Raw genomic sequence first — 11,355 nt, forward strand, 5'->3', positions numbered from 1 at the left:
CTATGCTTTCAGTGGAGACAACCAGTGTTAAATACAGTTATTTGGGAGTAAGTAATAACATTGTATTCCCAAAGTTATCTGACTTATGTTGCATTAAAACATATATCTAAATTTAAATCAAGTGAAACCCTTAAGAATATAATAATTAAGATCTCCTCAAACTGACGTGTGTGCTATTGTCAGCTGCAAATCCTTTCTTGCCCTCTGTGCCCCACTCACACTGGCTGTCCAGGGTCCCTGGATGCTGCTCTAGGTTTGCCTGTGCACTCATTAGCTCCTCATCCCTGGCAGGAGCCTCTCTCTGCTGCCTGTCAGGAACTTTCACTCAGCCAGTGGCCCTTAACCACACACTTAAATCCAGACCAGATTTGTTGCTTTGGTTCCCTGTACTGATGTAGTTCAGTCAATAATGAAGCATGATGCCGGTCAAGCTTTCAAGCAGGTGAGTCAAAAAATTTGTATGCAATTCTCTTCTCCCTTGCTCTTTAACTACAACTAATCTGTTTGTTTTGATTTCCCCCTGTATTCCCTGCTGCTTAGCTTCTGTCATCAATCTGTAAGGTATTTTTCAATTGATTAATGACTTACCCATACAATATGTACCCATGCTAACTCCAGTCATTTTCTGCACCGTGGGCTCATGCCCTAAGTTTGGTCACTTCCTAGCTTTCATGTGCTTACTGAGACAAATACAGACCATTTGATGGACTAAAATAACCTGTTAAATCTTCTCTAAATCACCTCTCACTACCCAGTCAGCCTCTCAAGCACGCCATTACTTTTGCTGCACAGTTCCAATAATTAAGTCTCCTATTTTTTTCTAGGCCTCAATCTCATTGTTTTCACTGACACCTATAAAGTCTTATTTCAGGAAACAGGAAAATTAACCACAATCTCTATTTATTTACATCCACATAAAATAAATCCTTGCTAGAATTGTTAAAGCACCTGGCACAGATTTAGAAACATAATTACAATATCATAGAGTAAGTCAAAACACCAGCTGCTCTTTCTTTCCTGTATCTCTTCCATCAGCTACATATCATTCATTATTTAGTGAGAAGATTCAGTACAGATTAAAACTCATCCTAAACCATATCTAGTATGCAATCATATCTTTACCTTGCTGCTATAGTTAAGCATCTCTTGGATAATCTTTGAAAAGAGGCTATGGGGAATAAGCAAACAACTTCTAAAAACAAAGCATTAATGTTGTCTTCTATCATGTAGCTTGGATCACTGCACCCATAGCACAATCCTGCCACTTCTATTGCTCAGACACTACTTTAATGTAATTTTGAGAAATGCATTGAAGAAGTCTATCCTTCTCACCATGTTGAAAAGCAGAGAATTAATCATCCACATAAGATCTAAAACAATTCCTACTATATACTACTATCTGATAGATAGCAAAAAGTATTTTCAAAGGTCAATAGAGAGGTGGAATGCAGAATTAAATACTGATTAGTCAGGATAGCACTGGTAATTGAAACAAGAGCAAGTTAACCACCTAGTCCTATAAATAATTACTACTCAAGTAAATTTAACATCTGTGAGTACAGCAAGAGAGGCATATGTTCAAAAAATGACCCATTTCAATATACATGGATGAAAAAGAATTCAGCAGTGTTCTTCCAGACAGTCTGACAGGAATCAGCCTCTGCTCATGCAACAGTTGGGAATATAATACAGCAGGTACCTTACAGTTTCACCCAGGACACTTCCAGGCCAGCCAAGATATCCCTGCTGATCCAATCTGAATTTGCACCAGACTACATTTTGTCTAATATATATTCATAAATGCAGGGAAGCCGCAGGATTTTAATTGTCAGTTAAATACACGGGAATGTGTATTCTGTACATTCACTTCAGATGCTCTTCAGAGGGTGGAAGGCTGGAAAAGAATGCCCAAGTTAACATTTGTGCTGTCAGGATGGAAAATAGGCGTGATCCATTGTGTCAAGATGTATACCTGAAAAACATGAATGTAATCGAGAAATATTAATAAATGCCTGCTACACTAAATTAGATTAATACAGCCATTGTAGGTGACACTTAAAATCAGTTTTTTGGGAAATATTGGATGCATCCTACTATACATGCTCTTATTGTTTCTTTTATCAGAAAAAAACTTATTCTGTGGTGGGATTAGTCATGGTACTTACCTGTAAAATACTTCCCAAACTGTCTAACCATTTTCTGCATAATCACAAAATTTTGCTCTATTTTCTTACCCTTTGCTGGTGGAAAAGGCTATGCAAACATTTCTCAGTAACAATAATAAAACCTTGAAAACTCTATGCAACTAAAGATTGGAGTGCAAGAAAGTCTCTCCAGGCCTGCATTTGGACTGTACACTCTGGGTCATCTCAAGAGACTGAGAAATTTCATTGATTGCTTGGCCAGCTGCTTTATTTTCTCTCTATAGTTTAGTCATATCTCTACAAAATCCAGAATTCCCCTCCTCCCTTATTTTTTTACAGCTAAAAACTAATAAATATCTGTCAGCAAGCAGTTCATCAAATAGCAATAAGAAGCTTTGGTATATCAAAGGGCAAGAGATCATAGAACAGGCATTTGTCTAAAATGTAGCCAGATTTTCCAAAGAGCTCAAGGATAATTTTTTCAAGTGCTCAGGATCCACCTCCATAGGCAAATTTTCAGAAGTGCTCAAAGCCATGTGTGCTACAAGTCTTTAAGAATATGGTGAGTTGATTTGGTTCTCAAGACAAAGCCAAGTTTTTGAAAATCCTGTCCCCTTTGAAATATTTTTGCTAAAGGCTATTCCAGTATTCCTAAGTTATTATTTTGGATTCTATGCGTATCTGTACATCTCCACAAAAGAATCTTATTGTCAACCTGATATTTTGTTAAATGAAAAATAAACACATTTGCTTTAGAACATAACTCTTTCATTTTGTTATTTTTGAAACGGTTTCCCAGGCAGCCTTTTTAAGAAATACGTCATCGTTGAGTTTTGGAAACCTTTTATCATAAAGACATATAATTTTTCTCTTGCAATCATCTATAAAGCAGGCATTCTATTTTGTTCCGTTTACAGATATATCTGTTCCTAAACTAATGCCTATTTTCCCCACTACAAATACTGTGGCTTTTATATTTTAGTCAAATTATTCTGTTGGTGTATGGGGCACTACAACTATATTTTACAAAATCCTTAACTCAGAATAAAATATGGAGAAGAGCCTCAGAAAACAGTGGTTACTGTTGTCGTTATCAATAAGAAAATTCAAGAAACTGGAAGAAAAGCAGATTAGAACTTGAAAATGGGTCAGGTGGAAGATGCTACACTTACACAGATGTGTTCAACTCAACAAAAAGAGAATGAGCAATGAATGTTTAAAAACAATTTTGAGTACATGGAGGCAGGGAATCTACCAAAGCCCAGGCTGCACTTGAGTAAAGATTACACAGCCACAACCAAAAAATGAGAGACTGACATCACCCTTGGATATGCGAAGCAGATCACAGCCTGACAGACACATAAAATACCTGTTCTCAGTGTTTGCAAGACTTTAGCTGAAATACTGAGCCTATGGAACAGATAACCCTGCTTCAATAAATATGGCATCTGGAAGTGATAGAGGAGAGCAAGAAGAGGCAGGGGTTTCCAAAAGACTGCAAGAACTAGAGGTTGTTAGCAAAAAAAAGTTCAAATAAATGTGCACTACACTTGCTGTTGCAGAAAGGATAGGTATTATCCTTTTATCAGTGACACATCCATCTGGGAGGAGCACAATTCCCAGGTGATAATCAAGTCTACCAGAACTGAGATACAGTGATATATTTCAGGGAAGGGAAATAGTAGGTGACTTAATTATCCAGTGCCAATGAAGATTAAAAAGAGGAGATTTGCACTGGTGAAAAGGAGCAGGAAAAGGCTGAGTTCCTGTTCAGCAGTAGGAATGCAGAGAAAGCAGAGGAGCACTGAGCAGGGATGGCAGTTTGGTGACAAAGTCTCTGTTGTATGCCTGGCTCTGAAAGCAAATCCCTTTAGGAGATGTCACTAAGGGCATCTAGTGTCGACATCATGACAGGAAAGAAGAGTACTCCCTGCAGAAAATTCCACTTTCCATACAAATACTGCAGTGTGACATCCGTGGTCATGTAATGTGAAGTATTTTATTAGAAACTTATCAACATTTTATGAAATGACCCTCATAAGACTAAATTCAAAGTGTTTTAACATCAGCATTTTAAGTATGCTTTATTAAGATGTTATTGCAAAGACTTTTTCTATTTTTCCAGGTTTAACATTTAAACAAATTGTCAGTGGACTGGAAAGAAAGAGGGAAGGTAACTTGAAAACATCCTGCTGACCCAAAACTGGAGAAGTCTGTTCTACCTTTCAAAGCTCACGAGACAGTTTTTGACTGCTGCTTCTGCTAAAACATAAAATGAATCCTAAGAGACTACCAAGCACAAGATTAGTTTCTGGCTGTGTGCAAAGGAAAAAGTATTTCGATGACAAAATGGAGTGTCCAAACAGGTCACTGAGAAAGGCTGGAGAACATGTGGTTTTGAGGGCTTTTGAGACCATCTGGGCAAATCTTCTACAACATGGTCTGCTTTCATAGTTTGCCATTCTCTGTGATAGAGGTCAGGCCAGAGAGCTCCTGGGATCCTTCCCCACCTTTATGACTGTATGCTGATCCTATGGATTTACCTTTCCTTGAGGTTACCAACCTTGGAGGTGACTTTTCCTCTAACTGGAAAAGAAATCCATTTGTAAGGGAATGCTTGATGGGTCAGTGGGTCCCACGAGGGCGGGGTAAGCATTTCAGGCGTAGCCATCTCTGCATACAGGTGTGTCCAGGCACTGACACTCGTGGGGACACAGGGCAGTGACTCCAAGATTGGAGGCTCTCCAAGGCCGCAGCATCCACCATGTAGCTAGACTTCAGTGGAAGATTAAAAGAAATACTTGTGTATTGCTTGGCTCAGAACACCCAGGAAGGAGAGGAGCTATCCTGAACTGCCTCTGGGAATTTATGACTAGGAGCAATGGGGGTAAAGTCAGGTAAAGAAAAACAGTTTGAACATCAGTATAATTTCCTAACTGTGAGTGTTATTAGATTGGAATAATCTCCCCTAAGGGAAGCAATAAAACCAACATAATTTGCATCTTTGCAAACTAGACCAGACAAAGCACTGGGAAATACACTGTGGGGAATAATCCTGTAAAATGATTGCACTAATTTTTCTCATGTATTCTTTCTTCATAGGATTGCTTCATACATGGAATATGCCATACTCTTTTTCCTGTTACTTTATTCCTTTTCCTGTGGGTTGAGTAAAAAACCCTGAAGGAAATTATACCATTCTAACAAAAAATTAACACATTATGACAATTTGCATTTTTATTAAAAAAAGACATATTTTATCTTTAAAATACAACCAGTGATAGACACAAGAGCATAATCTCTAGGATAATGACACACTTCAGTACACCAGGCAATTAGGTTTGCCTTTAATTATTTATAGTTTGACATGCTGCTCATACAAATACTCTGTGTAACAGGAGGAAGTCAGTTTGACCTTAATTATTGCCTGTAAATAATTCCTGAATTGTAACTAAGTAGTGCCTTTTAAAATGCAATTATTATAATGCCAGAGTTACAGAGCTCATTGATTTATAATTACTTAACTGTTTCTACCCATTAAACCACAGTTGTGATAGGTTCATCTTGCCTACATGCGCTAGCCTGGTAACTGAGGGGTTATGGCCAAGAACTTGGACTAATGTTATCTCCCACAGTTAAATGGCTGAACAATCATTCCAGTCTGGTCAAGGTTAGTAGGGGTCATCAGATGGCTGAGAGATTGTGGGCAATGAGCTGGGCATTTCAGTACACATCCTTCAGAATAACAGTGAGGGGAGAAGGAAATACAAAATATCCATTCCTCCAGGGTCCTGAGCTCCCACCAGGTCTCACCAATTAGACAAAAACCTACTTCTTTGTGACTCTGATTTTACACTTTTGGGGTCATAACTTATAGTGAGCTATTTGGCATACTTCTAACTGTGCTGCTGGGAAACAGAAAACCCAAAAACGATGTAATTTTTTTCTACATGTATCAACACAGGGTATCTAGTTATTTTCACATTTGTATGAAAGGGAGAGACTGTAATTTTCCTTCTCGTGACTTGCACAGTGTAACAGCACTTCTCAGAGAGAGTTCAACCCACAGTGTTTTGATTCATCCCCAGCCAGCTACTAAACCCCACACAGCTGAGTCCCTGTGTTATCAACGGTGTTTCCAGCATAAATCCAAACATAGCCCCATGCTGGCTACTTGGAAGAAAATTAATTCTATCCCAGCCATACCCAGTACACACACATGATCCTCTTGTCTTTAATATATTTGGTTCTTTGTGTACCACTGCCTGGTAATCACCATCCAAACCACTCTGTTGTATTACATGTGTTTCTCTGAGAGGGGGGAAAAAAAAGAGATATTAATAATGAAGCATTTTAAAGTAGTCAGCATGACACACTTTCACTTAAATTGTAAACCTCATCTGCCAGAGGAGCAGAAATGCCAAGATGTTTCTCAGATGTCAATTCTGAGAAAGTAAAGATCCACTTTCTACTGAAAAGATATACTATATTTTGCTCAAAATGAAGCAGTATTTAGAAATAATCTGTGTAGATTTTAAAAGCATTAAAATTTTGATTCAGTTCAAATAAGCCTTGGTTCAAACCTTTTGCTGTCTTACAGTGCAGTCAAAACTGGCAGCTAAGAAGTGTGAGTTATGTGAGTTCACACAGCTATGAATTCTGTGTGCTATAGAAATAGACCCTAGAAGGAGTGTTAGAACTGTGATCTGACCATTCAAATAACCATTCGCAAAGCAGGTCTCAGGAATAGGAGATTATGTATGTTCTCAGTATTAATACATTTTTAATGCATTTCTTAGAAATGCAATGTATATTGAAAGTCTGAAAAATCCTGTGTTAAAAATCTTCTGTGTTAAAGAACACAGAAGTTAAGAACCATTAAAGAAGTTGCTTCTATGAATTTCTCTGGAGTACGCCCAAGACCCTGAAGATGAGAATGAAGATTTTTGTGCAAGCTGTAGATATACTTTAGGGGTTAAGGCAATTAACCCTTTAAGGATGCCTTCCAATCTCAGGCTTTTCTAGTCTGTACAATGTGGAGGAAAAAAAAAAAACAGCATGGTACATCTCAATTTCTGCATGCCTAAAAAAAAGGAATATTAATTATGTAGGTTCACCAGTCAGGTTACATCTAAATTCCCCATGGTAAATGAGACTAAAGAAATGCAAACTATTCTAGTGCTGTACAATTCAGATGTAGTGATAATGCACTCTTGTTATTACCAACATTCCACAGCAATCAGGGAATCGTGGAAGAATCCTAAATCTATAGGAAGAAAATCAGATTGCCTCAAAGTGTGGTCCTGTCCCATCATGTGACTGAAAGTGTGGGATTAAAAGAATCACTATTTCAGTGTTTCTTGTGCACTTTTTAGTTCATAATGGAAAGAGGTCTTTTTCCAACTGTCAGTTATGCAATTACAACACAGGTTCTTGTCCTCCTGTGTACCCTTCCCAGTCATCCAGGCTTTGCAGCCAAACCTTGATCTCAGCTCTACCTGCAGAGACCTATTCCTGTCACTCTGAGATATACCAAAAACAGGCAAAGAACAACTTACTTATATGTAAGAGCTGTCCATTCCCATGTGTTGATTCCCTTGAAAATGTGATAAGTTTCTCTTATCTATTCTGCTTTTTCAGATATAGCATGAAGAAAAAGCATAAATTTGGAAGCCCTGTAGTTTGAGTACATGCACAGAGGTACTTTAAAAACCACGGTTTCAGAGATTACTACTTGATACTAAAAAAACCAACAAAAAACCCAATAGATAAACACACAGGGGCTGTAAGCACTCAAAAATAATTTTCCAGGTCCATGGTAAACCCTTATACTGGGATAAAGATAATGAGTAAAGCCTCCCCCAACAATTCCTAATAGAAGTAATTTACTAATTCATTCTATGATTTTTTTTTTTCCCCTGGTAAGCTAAAGGGACATAGCAGTGAGGCATTCTCCAGTTCTGTTATCAATCCCTGCTCCAATATTTAATATATATCTAGGAAAGTCTTTTTGCTTCTCCATCGCCCTGCCTGACAAGGAGAAAACCTATCTTCTTCCTCACCTCATGTAGGCACACAGATGTAACATCCTGCACCTGCATCATCTGTACTAATTGTTAATGTGAAAAAACAACAAATCTATTAAAACTGTCCTCTGATGGTGATCAGGCACATCCTTAAAGAGCTCTCTTCCATAGGAGGGAATCAGACAGAGTGATAGCTGAAGGGATGCCCACAAGTGCAGACAGAACAGCCAGTAAAGACCATGTCATACAGTTCTAAGCTTGCACATCACATGTCCTAAGGAGACATGCTCTTTCAAACTCACCTGCACAGGCTTGCTTTCTTTTCCTCCAGTACTGCATGAACTCATTCAAGTTTTCAAAAACATTACCTATATATAAAAACAACCTGTGCAAAAAGTTACTAAGAAAACAATTTTAATCATAATAGTACCAAGAAGGTAGGGCTTTTGGTTTTTAAGCATTTGTGTACATTAAAAAGGACAGCTACTACATGAAAAAAAGTGTGATCAAAGAATAAGATTAACCTTGATAATTGACAGTCTTACTTGAGGACTCGTAAAACCAAACAAATAGAGACACCTCCCTCTATTTCATATCTCACTTTATCCTCTCAGATGGGAGGTTCTGTAGGTGTAATGCCCTTTTCAAACAGGGCCTATTAGTACACAGTCCAACACACTTTTTACCCTCTTCTAATTGAGATCTGTAAGTAGTGAAATGCAGATTAAGTACACCTCTTTCCATCCAGAGCACTTTTCTGTCAGCTTGAAAGAACTGTCAAAACAGACACCTTGAATTAGCACAAAAGTCATATGTGCTGACATGTGTAATGTAAGCAGATTGTCCCATTTTTCCACCTACTGAATTCTTGTTGCTAATCTAATTAATACCCTCTGATTATTTCAGATGGTCACTTGGCAAGTGACAGCAAAGATAAAAAGCTGGGGCATGTTGTGACATGTACCCAGGTTTTACCTGCCCCATTTCCAACACACTTTTCTTTGTGTATTTCTCTCCTCCTCTATTGCCCTTGTTACTCTTGCAAACGTGGCACCTCTGCTTCCCATGCTTTGGGAGCATTGAGACACAAAAAATCTGGTTGAGTTGGAAGTCAAATACATCTTTTTGTTTTCCCTACATTTTTTAATTTATCACCTCTGTTCTATGTGTCCCCTCCCTTTTTTGCATCCCTTTTCACCTCACCAATACTACCTGGTCCTCATTTTGCCTGCAGGCTTCTCACGCAGCCCTTGCAAACACATGCACCACCCGCTGTGGTTGGTCTAGAGGACACAGTGAGGGGCTGAGGACCATGCTGGGCTGGGTAGAATCCACAGAGCAGGAGGACAGCCCTCACCTCATCCTGGAGATCCTGCAGGATGAGTATTTGAGGATACAAGGGGTAAAGCAAACAAAGAGGGCACAGACTTGGTACAAGGTACAATATTTGCTTGTTATATGTTTGGCTATATTCAGGCATTCCAGGAACAAATAAGAGGCACTGAAGGGGTGGGATGGTGGCTCCTTTGCCAAGCACAAAGAGGATATATTTTCCCCTCCTCATTATCCTACTCCTTCACCTCAGACTGAGGCTAAACAAAGCCATGAACAGCCATGGTGAAACAACAAGGGAAACTACTGGTGTTTTTGGATGTGAGATGATTTGGAATTTTTTATCTAGCATTGACATTTTCAGTAATAAGAGAAGATGCACATATACACACACAAAAGAGGTCTCTTTCCAAGAGAAATGATATAGCAAAACTCTGATTGTAATTCAAGGATTAAAGCTAACTAATGTGTGTATATGTGATAGATCTCACAGAAGAGGATTTTGTGTGACGTTCTGCTACAAGGGAAACAAGAAAAGCTGCACAGACACAAGAGCATGGGAGTAAGCAAGAGCATCTCTGCAGAATGGATCAGTTCTTGGAAAACTAAGGGCATACCAAAGGGAGTGAGTGGATCAGAGTACTTTGAATGCAAACGTGGTGGTTGTCAACCTTTTATATCCACCATTCTTACATCCTTACAACTGACTCATTTGCATTCAGAAAGCACTGCCCACATAACTAACATTGTTCTTATAAAACATCTGATTCAAATTACATTTTACTCAGCTGGGAAAAAAAAAATAAGGAAATTGTGGAGACATCTCAAAAAGTTAAGTAAGGACCACTAAATGAGTGCAGAGAATATATCAATTTTTTATATTTTTTTTTACCTGAATTTCCCATGGCAAGAAAACAGACATAGTATGAGTAATAAGGTTTGTTTGAAAACATAGCCCTTGTATTATAAAAAGTTCTCTCCTTATTTAAAGAGGAATAATATTGCTGTGTTATTTTATTTTATGCAAACTCTAGAGTGGAGCAGAATTCTTTAACAAAAAGGCTCAAGAGTTAAACTATACCAAGCCAAATATTTCACAAAGGACTCGTTATGCTAGAATAATTTAACATGCTGCTGGCAATAAATACAATAATTGCATTCAGTCATACAGAAAAATAAAGACAGGGACCCTGAATTCTTTATCAGCATAGGTCTTCTTCCAGCTCAAAAACATTCCCTCATTATTTGCTCCACCTCATTTTCTCTTTAGGAAGTCACTAGAGGGCATCATCACCTACCCAATCCTGCCTGCAGACCAGGTCAGATGTGCCGTACCCTACCCTACCCAGAGAAGCTGCTCTCTGTAGGAGTGCCTTCTGCAGGGCTCTGAAAACTCAGATTCCAGTTGTTCCCACAGCCCAGGCAGAGGAGGTCCTGCAGGGGCACAATGAAAATGGCTTATTTTGGGTTACAGCAGAGAGAATTCTTAAAAATAGCACTAATAAACAGACCTGTCCATCAACATCCCTCACTTCTTTGTGGGATTATTTGTTAAAGTACTCCCATACCAACTTTTCCAAACTGCCCTGACCATTTGGAAAGACAAAGTGCTGTATAGAATATGAGAACAGGAGTAGCTTTGTAAGACCCGGGGCAGGAATCTTCTCCCACAGATTCACCATGGATGGGTCTACAGTGCAGCACTCCTAACATACCCCAGTTCCCATTTTCCACAAGGGCTCTTACAGTGAACACGAGAGTTGAAAGATCTGAGTGTTGCATGAACTAAAGACATAGGGGAGAAGGTCCATCGGCCCCATTCTTTATTTATTCTTTTCCTTCTTGCTTCCCGT

This window comes from Vidua macroura, chromosome 6, assembly GCF_024509145.1.
Source record: "Vidua macroura isolate BioBank_ID:100142 chromosome 6, ASM2450914v1, whole genome shotgun sequence".
In the NCBI taxonomy this organism is placed as follows: Eukaryota; Metazoa; Chordata; class Aves; order Passeriformes; family Viduidae; genus Vidua; species Vidua macroura.